We start from the raw sequence: 17845 nt of genomic DNA, 5'->3' as shown, positions 1-17845 counted from the left end.
AATGGTAACGGAACAATAGCCGAATATTCCTAGAACCCATCGAATTTATGATATAAATCACCTGAAATAAAATATAATTTGTAATCTTTCACAAAAAGAAATGTATGAATTTTTTTTTAATCTATTTCACTTCTACGTGTTTACTAAATTTGTTACAAAATGAAGTTAACCTAATGAGCTTATTTTTGATAAGATGATAGTCGCTTTCTTAACGGTAACGGAATAATAGCCGACTATTCGTAGAACCCATCGATTTATAGTATATCACCCGCAATTCTTTGTTTCATATAAACAAATTTAACGTAGAACTATCATTAAACTAAATATATTATGAAGCATTTACTTTATTCAATTACAAAGCCTGTATTCATCTGTAAGATAAGAAATAAATTTTCTAAAATTCTTTTGTTAATCGGGCATTTTCAATAAATTTTAAATTCCAATTAATTTATTGAATCATTATTTTTGTAAATTAATACTTATTCTAAGCAAATCAAATAACTATTTAAAATAGAGAGTTGAACTCAAGCTGGAAGTGTTTCACAGAAATTGAATTAGAAATGTAATTAACAAATTATTTGAATATTTTATATTCCCATACGATGCGTTAATTGCATTCCGGGGAATGCTCATCTCAACTTAGCAGTCGCTCCTTTTTCCCTGCATGCCATCATAGTTGAAATTCAACAAACTCCTTTCACCGTATTTAGAATGTTGATTCGACCTCCCGTATAATTGACACATGTGAAATCGGTGCACCTCACCGCAGCGTCATGTGCGAGATGCTACACGCACACTAACCACGCATTTATGAGTTTGGAAGATCTCGTTTGAGGAGATGACGGAACGTGCTTCTGATAGTAATCAAGAAGTGAACTTACTTTTACTACTCTGGATTGGTTGAAGATAGCTTAATGCGCAATTTCGCTGGTCATGAGTGGAATATTTCCTGACTCCATTTAGATTCGATATATGGAGAAGGATAATATATAGATTTCATTTTCGATGTCGAACTTCTTCCATCTGCTTGGAAAATGTTATATGAGAAATGCAACATTTTATTCTATTTACTCAGAAAAAAGTTTGTTTAATTTAAACAAGTCATTGTTTGGAAGGGATATAACAAAAATTTGGTCAAACAAGTTTTTGATTTGAATGTGAGTTTCCTTTGGAGATTAGGAGATGTCCATAAATCACGTGCTTCAAAGGGGGTGTGGACAGGAAAAATATCACGGGAAATCACGGAGGGGGGGGGGGGGGGGGGGGGGGGGGGGGGGGTAAAGCCGATCAAGTGACGTTTTTATTCATAAATATATTTTTATAAAAGATTATAAGAAACACAATTCCTAACTAATTAGCCATTTTATGTCATAAATTGCGTAATTTGCATATAATTTTACTTATAAAAAGTTCTTAAATATACCGTTTTTTGATGGGAAAAACAAATTATTTAAAGGGGGAGGGTCGGTAAGGCCGGTTTTTGGCCTAATTTATTTTTGGACCAAAAAATCTGAAAAAATCATGGTAGTATCTTATAAGTATCCCGAGTCGATTGCACGCTAAACGGACTATCCTCCACCCCCCAGCCACCCCCACCCCCCCTACAAATATAGGAAACACCACTACCCACCAACTGTATTTTCGAGAGATTTGACACTCTTAAACATGTATTCTGAGGTTAGCTCGGGTTTACTATGGTTTTCGGGGTCGCCGAATATAAATCTGGCGTCCTTTGACTTTTATCGCGGCAGGTTCAAGGTCACTGGAAGGTCAAATCGAGAGAAAACGGTAAAAAAATCCAAAAAAACACGTTATATGTTTTTGGAGTCGCTAATTACGAATCTGGCATCCGTTGAACTCTATCGCTTCAGGTTCAAGGTCATTTGAAGGTCATTTGAAGTTCAAATCGAGAAAAAACGGTAAAAAAAATTTTTAAAAAATATGTTATAGGTTTTTGGGGTCGCTGGTTACGAACCTGGTGTCCGCTGACCTTTATCGCGTCAGGTTCAAGGTCATGGGAAGGTCAAATCGAGAAAAAACGCTGGAAAAAAAATATGTTATAGGTTTTCGGGGTCGCTGATTACAAATCTGGCATCCGTTGACCGCGAAATCCTATAACATATTTTTTTTATTTTTTCAGCGTTTTTTATCGATTTGACTTTCAAATGACCTTGAACCTGACGCGATAAAGGTCAGCGGACACCAGGTTCATAATCAGCGACCCCAAAAACCTATAAATTTTTTTTTTAATTTTTTAACCGTTTTTTCTCGATTTGACCTTCAAATGACCTTCAAAAGACCTTGAACCTAAAGCGATAGAGTTCATCGGATGCCAGAGTCGTAATTAGCGACTCCAAAAACCTATAACGTATTTTTTTGGACTTTATTACCGTTTTCCCTCGATTTGACCTTCCAATGACCTTGAACCTGACGCGATAAAAGTCAAAGAACGCCAGATTTGTATTGGGCGACCCCGAAAACCATATTAAACCCGCGCTAACCTCACAATACATGTTTAAGAGTGTCAAATCTCTCGAAAATACAGTTGGTGGGTAGTGGTGCTTCCTATATTTGTAGGGGGGTGGGGGTGGCTGGGGGGTGGAGGGTAGTCCGTTTAGCGTACAATCGACTCGGGATACGTATAAGATACTACCATGATTTTTTCAGAATTTTTGGTCCAAAAATAAATTAGGCCAAAAACCGGCCTTACCGACCCTCCCCGTTTTTGTAGCATTTATTATATCCAAATTCAATTAACTTGTTTCTTAAGTGTGCTTTCTACATTCTCAATTTTTTTTGTTTTTATATCTAAATGTATAAATAAAAATAACGCCAAATATAATCTGAAGTTAAAATCTCGGATAATTTATTTTTTTAATAACTTGGCTGGAAATAATTCTTTACTATAAATGTATTGAGATATTTTTTATTTTTTAAAGGTGTTTAAATGGTAAACGAAATCGTTACGAAAAAATGGTCAATTTTCCTATTTGATGAATAGCTTTTTTAAAAGAAAAATACTATCCAAATACACTTACAGTGAAAAATGATTATTTCCAAGTTATTATAAAAATAATAATATTATTGTTTGGCCCTCGGTATGCAGACATCTTGAATTTCCCCCACTAAACATGAAATACCTAATGCTACACGATGTAATAGAGTTTTGTAAAAGAATACTTCAATATGTAAAGCTATGTGTTTTTCACACTATTCAAGTGTATTTATTTAATTCGCAATTAACAGTATTAAACATACTTTTTAATAAGGGTTACCAGATTAGCTGGTTCGCAATCCGGAAACTTAAAAAAGCTCTAAAAAAGGACTATCGACTTAATTTCGTTTCACGATACGTAAATTGAATTGCATGCAATTGGAATTTTATCGAAAAATAAATTCTTTAGCAATTGGCTTTCAAAATAAAAATTTCGAAAATAAAAAATGTGAATCTGTAACAACCAGCATATTTTCATAGTCTTTAAGGTTATTATTATGTACTTTTGTTTCATTCTTTTTACATTCTCATCATTTATGATTGAGAAAGTATTAGATTTGTCGAAAATTTGACATCACACTCTTTCAACAGATCTCCACGTTTCGAGACCCCCTGAATCCGAAAATCAGGTTTCCACGATGGCGTCTGTCTGTCTGTCCGTCCGTCCATCCGTAAACACGATAACTGTAAAAATAATGAACGAATCAAATCTATCTTTGGCACACCTTTCTAGGTCCTAAAAGAAAGGACGAGTTCGTTGACCAGCCATTTTTGATAAAAATTCAAAAAGTGAGCATATTTTGAAAATTTTTGAGACCATTTTTTTCTGAATTTGAAAATTCTATGTACGGATGTTTATAGTATTAAAAAGAACAAATAATTTATCCTTATGAATTTTTTTGATTAAAAAAAATTCTCAGAGTTATAGCGTTTTCAAAATCTTTTTAATCGATCGAAAATCAAAATTTGAAGCCGAAAAACGCACGATATGAAAAAAAGTCAAGAGAAGAAAAACATTTGTTTTTGAAATCCTTACAAGATTATCATAACCAAATTTTGGATTTTCTTCAAGAATCGAAAATTCAAATTTTGATTGCAAAAAAATAATGGAAAATAAAAAATTCCATTTTGTGGACAAACTAGGTTTGTACTTTTTTTTTATTCGTGAAAAATAACGTTGAAAAAAGTAAAATAAAAAAAAGTATGTGGAAAAACGATGAAACTTACGAGAAAAAAATCCAACAAAACCTGTTTGAAAATGTCTATCGGAAATCGAGCACGCAGCGCAAGTGTGAGGATGAGAATGTGTACCTCAAAGCCTATAGAGCTTTGAGAAACTTAATCTTTGACTATACTTAATTAAGTAGACAACTCAGAATATGAAGACGCGTATAAATACTGCCATCTAAAAAACATCTTTTTGATCAAGTTTTTTCAAACATTCCAAATGTAAAGAATAAATATCCGAGCGCTAAGCGCGAGGTGTAATTATGTTCGAGCGCGAGGTAACCTATTTTCGAGCGCGAAGCGCGACATTCAACCGTAGCGCGCCCTAGACTAATTTAATGCCTAATTGCCAATTTTAATGCTCTTCATTTAAACAAAAAAACCGGTGGTCATGCTAGCTTAACGTTAAGATGGCGGAACCACACATAGCAAAAATTTAATTTTTCCAAATTTCTTTGCTTTATAATTTAGGGCTCATTTATGGCTCACTTAACTTTAACACTTTAGGGCTCATGTAGGGATCTGGCAATATGACAATGAAAAATTAAAAAAAAAGGTGTTTAAACAATTTTTGTTCACACAATTCTAATAAAATTGAAGTAAACTAATTTCTTCTTCTGTTCTATATTAAGGCTCACTTAGGGCTTCATGAATATATTTGAATTTAACAAAAAATTGTTTAAACAATTATTGCTCAAACAAATTTACCACAAAAAATTATTTTATTTTATTTTTTTGCATAATTTCAGGCCCTAAATGAGCCATAAATTATTCTATAACGTGAGTTTTCTGTAAAATCATTTTTATTACGTTTTACAGCAATCTTGAACCAAATTATTGTTAAGCTATTGCAAACACTATTTTTTACAAAAAATACTACAGGCCAAAATTTAGTACTACGGGCCCGAATTAGTCCTCAATGAACCCTATATTATGCGAGGAGTAAAAATAGGTTTTATGGTTTTTTTACGCATTTTGTATGCCGTTAAGGTAGCACAACACGATATACAGGGTAATTTTTTTAACTTGAAACTTTCAAATATCATTTAAGATTTCGAACCCTAAATTATTGTGAAAAGAAATAATGCCTGAGTTGTTTTTTTCTCTGTGTGGTCCTGCTAGTTTCACGTTAAGCTAGCATGACCACAGGTTTTTTCGAAAAATTGCGGAGCATTAAATTTGACAATAGGGCATTAAGGGAGCCCTAAATGAGCCCTAAATTATAGAGCAAAGAAATGTTGAAAAATTAGTTTTTTACTATGTGTGGTTCTGCTATAACGTTAAGCTAGCATGACCACCGGTTTTTTTTAATTTAATTTAAGAGCATTAAATTTGGTAATGGGACATAAAATTAGCCCTAAATGAGCCCTAAATTTCCTATACGTTTTCAGTCCATTTCTGCAATGTGGTCCTGCCAGCTTAACGGACCTCTGTACTCTTAGTATTTAGATAAGTTTTTTTACCCTTTTAAGTACGAAACCCCTGTGCTTTGTGCATCAATCCCTGAATATGCTTTTTCATCTGTCGATAAAAGCTTTAGTAAAACCAATCATATTTTCTCTAGACTATTTAATGTCCTAGGCAGTCTGATAAGTCCCTGAAAAATGAAACACGAAGACGTTTTTTTGGCCAAAGTCGGTTTTATTCTTCAACATACTCTCCTTTTAGGTCGATACAGCGAGTCCAACGATTTTCTAACTTTTTGATACAGTTCGAAAATTACTCGATCGGAAGGTCTCCAAAATACGCCTCAGTTTCAGCTATGAGCTCCTAATTTGAGTAAAAACGCTTACCGGTGAGCCATCTCTTCAGGTTAGGGAACAAGTAATAGTCGCTGGCGGCCAGGTCTGGTGAATACGGTGGCTGAGGAACCAATTTGAAGCCGATTTCATGCAATTTTGCTTGTGCAACTAAGCATGAATGAACAGGCGCATTGTCGTCATGAAAAAGCGGTTTTTTCTTCTTCAAATGCGGTTGTTTTTTCGCGATTTCGATTTTCAATCGGTCCAATAATGATGAATAGTATGCTCCGGTTATGGTTTTACTTTTTTCAACATAGTCCACGAATATTATGCCATGTGCATCCCAAAATACGGAGGCCATAACCTTTACGACCCATTGTTGCGTTTTTGGACGCTTCGGAGCACTTTGGCCCGGTGGAACCCACTGTTTTGCCTGTTGTGTTGACTCAGGAGTGTAGTAGTGGATCCAGGTTTCATCCATGGTTATGAATCGGCGCAAAAACTCGGTCGGCTTACGCGAAAATAATGCAAAATTCTTCGCAACCATAGACAGTGCGTAACAAATAATCGTAATTTTCCCATGCATAATAATACAATGAGGCCGAGAAGCATATAATTCATATTAGTTTTAGTACACACTTGTGAAACATATTAAAGTTGCAGTAGTGACACAGTTAAATATTGTGGGTGCAATAAGATTTAGTGTATTTCGAAATTTTTCACAAAAAAAAAGCAACACAAGAGGGAAAATTCTAGACGAGCGTATAATTCATTATAGTCTCAGTACAGAATTGTGGAACATTTTAGAATTGAAGCATTGAAACAGTTAAAAATTTGGAGTAAAATAAGATTCAGTGCAATTAGGCATTTCTCAATGTAATGTAGCTAAAGTGTAGTTTTAAATTATTTTAATAAAACGTGTTAAGATTAAAAAGAAATAATTTAATGTTGGCATTTACTTGTAGTATGGGAAAATGCAAACTATCTATGGGAAAAATACAACCAACATATAATAAAATTGGCATTTTCCCCATGTTTGGGTATGGAAAAAATGCAACCCGGGTATGGGAAAAATATAACCAATGTATCGGAGAATTGGCACTTTCCCGATACCCAAGTATCGGAAAAATACTAACCAGATATGAGAAAAGTCACATACACGTACAACTAGTTTTCCATACCGATGTATCTAATTAGATGAATTAGATGATTTTAATACTTTTCATCATACATTATGAGAATTTACTAATTACACAGACAAAAATCTAACTTAAAGAATTTTTTTTTAAATAAAACCGATTTGTTGTAAAGACAATATGAAATATAAAAATTCGTTGACAGCGAATTAAAAATATTAACATCCTGAAGATGTGCGAAATTTATGTTTTATAAAAACTATTTCATTGCGTAAGCAATCAGAATTTCTCCACTACAAAGATAGCTTTGAAAATTTATTTATTGAGATTGCTTGAAGTATGATTCCAATAGTTTCTTAACTTATAGAAACAAAATTTTCATGCACTAAAAAAAACGGAATATCCATGAAATAATGCGTGAATCTGTCTTAAATACAAACACAATTCTCTATTTTAGTTATTTTCTTTTAAAGAGTAAAGTAATCTGCTGGTATCAATATACAGCTTATATTTTTTTTCCTTCTACGATATTTGTTTTTGGATTCACAATTCTGACCATTTTTTTTTTAAATGGGGACGTGATAGAAGGGCACAATACAGAAATTCTATGGAAATTTCCGCATATTTTTCCCTTTCGTTCATGAAGTAGAGCCCAGAAAATATGAAAGAACCGAGAGGTCTGATTTTCACACGCATTCGGTTGATTGACATAAAGTTAGAGCATCTATAATGGTCTTGTGTGTGTGTGTCTTTTATGAAGAGCTCTTTATATGAATTGATCCATATAATATCGTAAAAAAATGGTTTCATTAATATGAAAGTTAAAATACATAAAGGAAATATTTGTATAATAAAGGAGAGTTTGGTTATAATAATAAAATATTTAGAAACAGAAAAATGTTCAAATTAATTTTTTTGGTGTAAAGGTAAACAACATTTATTAAATACCTTAATTGCTTCCGCTAAAGGACATGAAATGTTACCGAGAGCAGTAATGGGGTCTAAAGCAGTGTAAAGATGGGTGAGTAAGGTAAAGGATGAATGGCAAGCGGGTACAGAATATGGGTAGGTACAGGGGTGTACTAAACAAAATACCTGGTAAACCGTCCCGGGTATGGTGCCGGGCTGTGAATGAAATATCCTATAAATTATAATTAAAATGTGATTTTGATGCATGTCCGAGTCGAAATTTTAGTCCTACTTTAGAGCTATAAATGTGGGTCTTAACAGGCTTTAGGGTTACTTGTAGAGGGCTTCATTTATTCCAGATTTAGGCCCTCTTTCATACCTCCAATAACTTCACGAAAAAATTTGCACTGTGTAGCAAACACCAGCATTCTGGTATTTTGGAGTGACTCTTACTCAGCCGTATTGAAATACCATTTCTTCTATTGTCACTAAGTAGGGAGGCCGCCTTCTCGTAAAGTACACAGTTCGGAGTCCAGAGATTAATATCTTCGAGAAGCAAATCAGGGAGACCAGTGTTAGCTTCAGCTAATTGGTCCACCCTGAGAAAGACTTTTTGGTGGATTTTTTGACCTCCTGGTTCTTATGTTAGCATTATCAGCTATCTGCAAAAGTGGTCTTGCTAAAACAGGTGGTATGTTCGCTGGAGGATCTTTATCTTTTTTTTTTTTGATAAAGAGCTTCATATCTCCCTTGGATTAAAAAAGATAACTGATTCCTTAAATACTGAGGCGTCTTATGAGCATATCTCGGGTGCATATTGACCCAACGTTCATATAACCTCTGCATGTACCCTCTTGGTACCGTTGTGCTTTCTAGCCAACAGGTAAGGATCTCTCTCCTGAATTGGTCCGACCATTTAAAACAATGATCTCGCATTTGTCCGCGGCCGTTGCCTGGTCGTACCCTCGGTTCGCTCATATTGCCACTAACAACTGAATCATACTGTGAAAAAAGGATCAATTTTGTTGCAGAGGATTTTGCTCCAATGATCATTTGATTCTCAAGATCATAATGATCTGTTCATTCGGATCAATTTCATCTTATTTTTTGGTTAATTTCTCAAACTAAACAAAATGGCGGCGAAATCTTGGCGCCAGTATCATAACAACATAATCTAACAATGGTGTCTAACCGCACGCAAGTGGCAACTACACTTAACAGATGTTATTTTATATTATCAGATTTCGTTTTTTTTTACTTTTCAAGTACATTGCAGGATCAGGAAACATGAAAAGCTTAAATGTGAGCTAAAGAACTCTAAAAGTTTAAGTCATCTTGGTTAGACTTCATTCATGATCCCGAATCAGATTACTGGTGACGTAACCACATAATTCGTTGCACTGAGGAGTTAGGCCAATGCAACGTGGCTGAATGCAAGAGCCGGAGCTCTTGGACGATGGGATAGCCATATCTATATTTATATGAGAGAAGTTGAAGCCTCCAGAAGCTACGACCATGGTTTCTTAAAGCAACCAGTCCCGACGCAATTGGAACGTGTACATCATCCTCTTCTGCTCCTTCTATTCTAGAAGGTAAGAAAGAACGGGAAATTTATGCAAGGTAATTCGTAAAACACTGTTCCTTAGAGTGCTGCCTCTAGCCGCGGATGACCTTACACAGAAGACGGTACAGTTAGAGGTGACGTTTTCACATCTGGATACTTTTTTAGGGTTACTAACCTTTGTACAAATGTTTGGAGGAATAGTGTTGTCAGACCAGATGCAGTGATCCCAGAAGAACAAGCTTTTGCATCTGACTTGTGATTGTCTGAGCCTGATGCTGGCAAGCCAGAATTTTGTTGAGTTGGCTAGAGAATAAATTTTGCATACCTCCAAGGCAGCCGGTTATGAGAACCACAAGATGGACTTCTTACCCTTGGTACAACCTGCTCAGCTTGAACAGAAGAGCCTGATATTTCTCCCGTATTTTTCCCCCTTTGCCGTGATATTGCCATCGGCTGGTGCCGAAAATTCCAGCACGTAAATTATCTCGGTCGTTAGTTCTTGCAGGACAATATCAGGCTTTGTAGCCCTGATACGTTGAGTGGTGGAAAACGAGAAATTCCAGTCGATCCTACACCGATCATTCTCTAAAAAGGATTCCAGTTCCCTCTGGACGTATGGCAACACGGGCATTAGATCAACACGATAGAAATGATAATATAACACTTTTAGGGTCACACTGTGTTTCTATGTACCCGAGGCGTGCATACTTTGAGTATCCACTGAGAACGTGTCCAATTGTTTCTGGCAATTGCTTGCACGCTCGGCAGTTGGTATCGGCTACATGTACATTCATTGTGCGCTCACGGGAAACTAAGGTGTCTATGATGCCGTATTGGCAGGCAAAAAGAAATCCCTCCGTCTCAGATCTTACTTCAGCAGATTTGAGAAAAATGTTGCATAGACCCATTGATAGCTCTTCTCTACGTATAATACCGTAGAATTTACCGTGAAGGGGCTTGTTAGCCTGTTCCTTTAGTAGAAGAGAATGTTCTGCTTCCTGTACATGACTTTTAAACACCAAAGGTGTTAATGATGCTAACCTATGTGTAGTATCGCTGAAATCAAATTGGAGACCAAGCTCCTCTGCTACCCTATCTGCAGCTTGGTAGAGAAACGCCGCAACGTTGACTCCGTGTTGGTGTACGAGTCGAATTAGAGAATCTGTGTTTTTTTAGAATTGAGCAGGCTGTAGTTACAACCGTTTTTCGACGAACACACTATAAGCTGAGCAAATCCTTACCTCCTTTATCTCAAGGGAAGTATATACAAGTTACAGAAGATCTAGAATGATGATTTAGATGGATTTTCATCATTTTGCGTGTGCAAGATCTTGCGGTCAAGTTGCTTCAACTCATATACATTCCATTTTAATGCACCAAACGTGTAAAGCAGTATAGGAACGGCCAAAATATTGGTCGCCTGGATCCTGTTCTTCCCAGATAATTCGGAAGCCCAAATTTTTCTGAGAATTTTGGGATACCTTTTTTAAGTGCCATTTTTAAAACACGCGCATCTTGGGTTTCAACTTGCGGTATTCCAAGATATGCATATGTTTCTCCACTACCAAGATGTTAAATGGTATTTCTACCTATGAGTTGAAGATCCTGATCGTCACGCGTTGATGGCTTTTCTAGTCTTCCTTGGTGTAGATGGACGCCGACACAGTTGTACATTCCAAAGCTAATGCCAATGGCTTTAGTGTACCTATTTACCACCGCCACAAAGATTGAAAGGTTTTATTTTGAAGAAGCAAAGAGTTTAAGGTCATACATGTATAAAGGTGGTATGCAGAGCTTCTGCCGCGGAGCACAATAGATAGAGGCAAAAGGGAGATGCAGAAAAGTATTTGACTCAACCTTTAGAGGGCCAGCAATTTGAAAGGAAAATTGACCTCAGAAAATTGGCCCAAAATGTCTTATATCCTTGACTGATCATAGACAAAGTCTGGATCAGGGAGTGAGCCAATATATTGGCTTTCCGGCCCTCAAGTCACTTGTCTTTTGTCGGATGTTATGACAAATCTTGTCCGTCACAAGTGCATAAGCTCTTTCATACAGCTCACTATTTTGGATGTAAGTTCAGGCACTCAAGGAGTTTAATAAGTAGCTCATGGTTCATGTTATCGAATGTCTTTCGATTGTCAATCCACGTTGTTCAACTATCGCATTCCATACCGGATCAATATATATTATTATCCTTTCTTTGGGGATTCTAGGGAATAGCTTCCAGCTGGTGTTTAAATGATTATTATTAGAAAAATTTTCCAACGTAAAGGCGAGACAATTAAGTGCAACTATGATGTACCAGTACATATGTATGTATGCATTGGGAGTCCAATCCTCATAGTACACAGTACAAGTTTTATGCAGTGATACCTGAGTGAAATCATGTATACGACCCTCTATTACTTCCTCTAGTGGGAAATCAACGATATCCAAGAGACTAGCGCGACACGTAAATTGTTTCAAAGGAAGCTCCGTAAAATATTCCGTGAACCTTAACATCTTTGACCTCGTTGCAGATGAAAGTGCCTTGACAAAGTTCATACTAAAGCTGTGCGGCTATGAGCTAAAATTGTCAATTGTTTCAGATAGTTCAACTAACTATCTCCAATTTAAATCACTTAAGTATCTTCATCAGAACTGAAGATAGTTCGGTCGCATATTTATTTACAAAAAGCGAACAATTATTTATATTTTGAAAATTTTTCGATGGCAATCTGTTCAGAAATGTTTAAAGTACCACCATTTATTTTTTTTCAGATTTTTCCTATTATTTTTTAACAAAAAACTATACTTCAATGTTCAGTGTCTTTAAAAGCTATCAAATTTCCTTACTTTTCATCGGATTTTCAGATCCGTTAGCTACAAACCATTTTTTGGAATATTACTTTTCGGCTCATTGACGTGCAGCATTTGTACCTTTAAAATGATGCCTCTTCCTTTATGCTACCACTTCTTCTTCACTTAATTTTTCAACGTCCAAGCAGAAAAAAGAGGATTGAGCACAAAATTATCGAACACATGAACTGTATGTCATTTTTTCCGTAGAATCGAATGGACTATTAGCTCTTCGGTAATATAACGTCCTAACAACATATACATACACTTACTTTCTCTAAGTTGATCGATTTAATTGTAATTTGATAAAATTACAATTTGGGACGAGCACACAAGTCAAATGAATCAAACACACATAATTCGCAATGAAATGAGTTTATTTAGAGTGAAATACATAAGTTAATTGATGAGAACAAAAATATGCACTGGGGTTCCAAGGTGAACACGTCAATTGATTTTTTGAGATGGAAGGTTATTTATTTGTGACTTTCTGACTAGAAAGAACAAATTTTATATATTGTATAGTATGAACAGGAAAGATGTATACTCTTCCGTCATCAGTCACAAACACGTGACTTCCTCCCTCCCCAAGATTGAACTTGGGAATAAAATTTCCAAATTCAATTAATTAAAATAAATAAAGATTTTATTCCAGTATGCAAATTTAGTTACTTTAAATTATATTTGTTTGATTAATTCCAATTTTATCGTTAATAATAAGTGAAAGTTTAAAGTTATTTTTTTGGTATTAGTGGTTAGTGTTTCCAATAAATTTTCCTTGGAAACAATATAAATATCAAATAAATAATAAATTTTAATAATTCTTTTAATTTCAATGAGAGAAAAGAAATCATCTGTATAATGTCTTTCGTAATTTTAAAAAATTCGTCTCTCTTTGATAAAATATGAGACCTTAAAATATGTTACATTGAAAATCTTTGAAAAATTAATTGGAAATTTTATTACAGAAATAACTGTGTCATTTTTTATAAATTCGTTTCTCTAATGTTTGACTTGAGGTCTGGATTGTACAATTTAATCTGCTGTAAAGTTTTGTGTTTCATCCTTTACCCTAATATTATTTAAAAAAATGTTCGGTCTCCCTTAGTCTATGACTCCTCCCTATTGGTTCGTTAGTCCCATTTAGAAAAGGTTGAGTTTAAGTAAATATAAAGTTCACGGTTATTTACTGTATTTCTCAGAAGAACAAAATTCCATTCACTTCTGTTGAATGGGTTTCGAAGGCTTTTGAAATGCGTATCTGTCACTGAAATTCGAAATTGCCGCCGATTGGTTTTTTGAAGACTTTTAGTCGTTATAATTTTTTTAACTAACTTATATATCGTAAAAGACTAATAACTGAAATAGCAACCTACTGAAAATTCCTGTATAGGTTCCTATATAGGAATCTACATAGGATTCTATGTAGGATCCTACATAGGAATCTATATGTTTCACCCATAGGCGCCACATATAGGAAATGCCATATGATCCTATAAAGGATCCTATATAGGTTCCTGCATAGGATCCTATATAGGATCTTGTGTATGTTCCTGTATGGGACCATGTCCATATGCGCAGTAGTATTCTATGGTACCTACGGCCGCGCAGAAGCTTTTTTGGTCCTGCGGAAGCACTTGGAGACATAAATATCATTAGGTGCCATGAGGTGACCTTAATTAGGTACTATCGTTAGGTACCTTATTAGGGAGGGTCCTATACAGGCACCTATATAGGATCCTATGTCATTTCCCTTAGGCGGTACCTATAGGTAAAACATTTGGGATCCTATGTAGATTCCTATATAGGAATTTTCAGTAGGGCAAAAGGAATCTAGTAGACCTGCGCATGATTTATTTTAATCTTTCGATAATTTATAAATTTAAAAAATCATGTGAAATATGACAGCTGAACCCCAAAATATTCGGTCTCATTCAAAAAGAAGGAAACCGATTCAATATAACCTTGTTTGAAAAGGTCATTGCAGTACATGGCAGATTCGAAGCTGCTTGAGAAAATGACCGATTCTCATAGTCGCAGAATTGCGTATCTGCAAATGATAGATACGCAATTCACAGAGTCTTTTTTCAATGGATTCTTTTTCCCTGGGTTGCAAGTTTTAGAATTTCTGCTGCTATACACAATTTTCTATAAGGGATTGTGATACACGCATTTCCTAAATGTACTGACTGATATTATTTCTTTTTTTAATCTTTGATCATGTCTATTGCAACTTCCTGATTCGGAGCTACTAACGCATAAGGTATTAATTGATTATATTTTTGAGTAACAATTGGACCCTAAATAAATAAAAAGATTATTTAAATAGCATTGACGTTCTAATTAATTAGAGAAAACCGAATATCTGCCAATTTCTCAAAATAAAGGCCCGGTGTTTGGATAAGAGGAAGATGCTGGTAGGAATAAGGTTAGCAGGGCATTAATCCTGATTCTAAAAGAATTATAAGAAAGGTTAGAAAATTTGGTTGAATCATTGTGCTCCTCGATCCCTGACCTGAGATAAGCAAAATTTATTAATAAACTTGAATTGATTTCAATAATTTAATCATGCATAGTAATAGAATAAAAATTGTCTACTAAAATATGCCATGATTAGTTGTACAGCTAATAGGACCTCACTTCTTTTCTGTAATTTAACATAAATTGGATATTTTCTCTCAATTTGAATTTTTTCTTTTTCTATTTTTTTATAATTGGTTTAATGTCCGATAATTTAAGATGATTTATTTATACTACTTTCGGAGAGTTCTTAATATTCAGTTTTACGTTTCTCTTTCCAAAGATTTCTAACACTTCATAAGGGCCTGTATATTGATCTTCAAGTTTTTTTTTATTTTCCCCCTTTTAGTAGAAGTACATAGTCACCTACACAAAAGTTTTGTGGATTTGCTTTCTTGTCATAATATGCTTTGGATTTTTCTTTAGTTAAATTAAATTTTTCCTGGCTAGAGTTCTGATTTCATCAAGACGTGTCACTAAATTAATCATATAGCCATTATAACTCGGTAATTTTTCAAGTTCTGATGGAGGATCTGATGTATGTCAGAACGACAAAGATGAGAACCTCAAGCGTCCAGCAATTTGTTCACACGCCTCCACTTGAAACTTTCCGAGAGGAAATTCCAAGTGAAGGCCTAACGTGACAAATTGAGGATTCTTGAGCTTCCGCGACGAGTTTGCTTGCCCTGCTGTAAGTAATTACCATTGTCTCGGCACATCTGCCACCGGCCTGAGTAACGGGAAACGCCGAAAAGGTCCTCCGGCCGATGAAGATACTAGCCTGCCGTCATGTTTTCGTTCCGTGCGAAAACTTGACGACAGGCTTCAGTCACGTACGCCAGTGCTTCTCTCTTTCCCTCCCACGCGCGCTATTCCCTGTCCTTCATCGCTCACTTGCATCTTCCGTCCTCTCTACCTCTCCTTTTCTGGCGCACGGGCTGATACCGGGGATCTCAACCGGCACCTCGAGGCGCGTTGTTCGGATAATCATGAGTAAGAAAAGAAAAAAATTAATGAACAATTAAATTATAAATAATCAACCGAATCCACCGTGTCTCGAGGATTCGCTTTGGGTCAGATGGTCGGACGGCCGAGGCACTCGCGGCCCCTTTTACTCGAAGAAAAAGAGGGAATTAATTAATTTAATAAAAAAAAAAAATAAATAAATAAACAATCAGTCAGATGACACGATCCCTCCCCCCTCTTGGTTGGCACATTAGATTTATATCATAATTAGTTTAAGGTTAAATGGCCTCACAATCTATTATAGTAATGTAAATAGATAAATCTTAATTAGAGTTTAAATTAAAAGGGAAGGAATGTTGGAATACGAAAATTTAAAATAAATAGGATAAAAGGAGGTCCTTAGGGATTAATCCGGGCAATGTAAATAATTAATTAACGTTTTTAAATGAACAATTTAGCGTAAAATTCCAACTTCCGTTCCATTTATCGTAGCTTCATGATTCTTTCGGAATCGTGAAGCTACGATCGAGTGTAAATAGCAGTTTTAATCACAAAAATTTTAAATAATCCCTTGTATTTTTAATTTCAAGTTAAAGATGATTAATTTTTAAGAATTTTCCGGTCGACGCGTGGACACAGAGGTAGTGCGTGCGAGGCAGCGATCCCCCATCGCTTGGTTGCGACTCCGTTGTCGACCTCGCAGCCAATCGGCGGGCACGCCGCCGCTCCCACTTCTCTCGGCCAGCTTCACTCGTGTCTACCGGGAGACTGCGTAGCTCGTAAGTGACAGTTCTCATCGAGACTTGTACGGAGGCAGATCCGCTCTGTTTTCGAACCTTTTCCAATAAACCTCTACGCTAATAATCGACGGAAGTTCTCTGATTCACCACCATCTCCCAGGATCATCCCCCTACGCCTTACGCTCGTGGGGCACCCTCAGTATAGTGCTCCCTCCGTGTTCCTTTCTTTTGGCCGTGAGTGTCACGATTTCGGGTCATCGTTCGGACGACGGGTGACGAGTAAGTGTTTCGGGTAGTGAACGAAAATAAGTTACAAGTGGTTAGATTAGCTAGGTGGAAAATAGGCATTGGGTGCCGGGGCTTATCCCTGAAGTGCTCGTCTATTTTCCAGTGATTAGGTGGGTTTGCCGGTGCCGGGAGGAAACTCCCGCAGTGCTGAGTTCCCTTAGTTAGGACAGTGAGTGAGGGTCGCGGTGCTGGAGGGAAACCTCTGACGTGACAGCTCCGACTCATTGTCAGGTTAGGTGCCGCGCGTGAAGGGTCCCGATTAACGTAGACCGGACACCCCTTATGACAGGAGTCAACCAGGGCTCTCGCCCCAATTGTCGGACGCGTCGCGCAGCCGCCACCCAGGAAGTGCCGTCAGCGGGGCTAGCCATACTCCCGCCCGCCAACGAATAAGTTCCTTGGCCACATCCGGTGAACGTGCCGGCCTACTCGCCGGACGCATCACACCCACACATCCCCGGGTGGGTAAATCTAGTGGGCATCCGCCGAGGCATTGACGGAACCCGCGACCCCCGCGTACTCTGTCCGTTCCGCGGCAGGAACCTGTCTCTTCCGCTACCCGCTTTCGCCGCACAGCCACGGTACACCTTCCCTCCGGCCAACATCGTGTCGAGTGACACCATGGGACCGAGCCAGCCGCGGGTAATCAATTGTTTGGACTCGCCACCTCGACCGCGGGCATTAAAGGTAGCTCCTTCGGCGCCTCTACCTCCACTGGCGGAATTCATAACATTCAGGTTGGTACCCCGCGAGGTGCCAAGCGCGGACAACGCCGGTCCGTCATCGCCAGCCTTACCAGAGGTCGACACAACCGCGAGGGCCGATTCTTCCGACCCGTCGCGTGACGAGCCCACACCCTCTCCGGGTCGGTGAGCCACCTTGGACCCCACGCGAACCTAGGATCTTCCTTTCCTTCC

The sequence above is a fragment of the Belonocnema kinseyi genome, chromosome 8 (assembly GCF_010883055.1).
Source record: "Belonocnema kinseyi isolate 2016_QV_RU_SX_M_011 chromosome 8, B_treatae_v1, whole genome shotgun sequence".
NCBI classification, from domain to species: domain Eukaryota; kingdom Metazoa; phylum Arthropoda; class Insecta; order Hymenoptera; family Cynipidae; genus Belonocnema; species Belonocnema kinseyi.
This window is presented reverse-complemented; position numbering follows the sequence as displayed.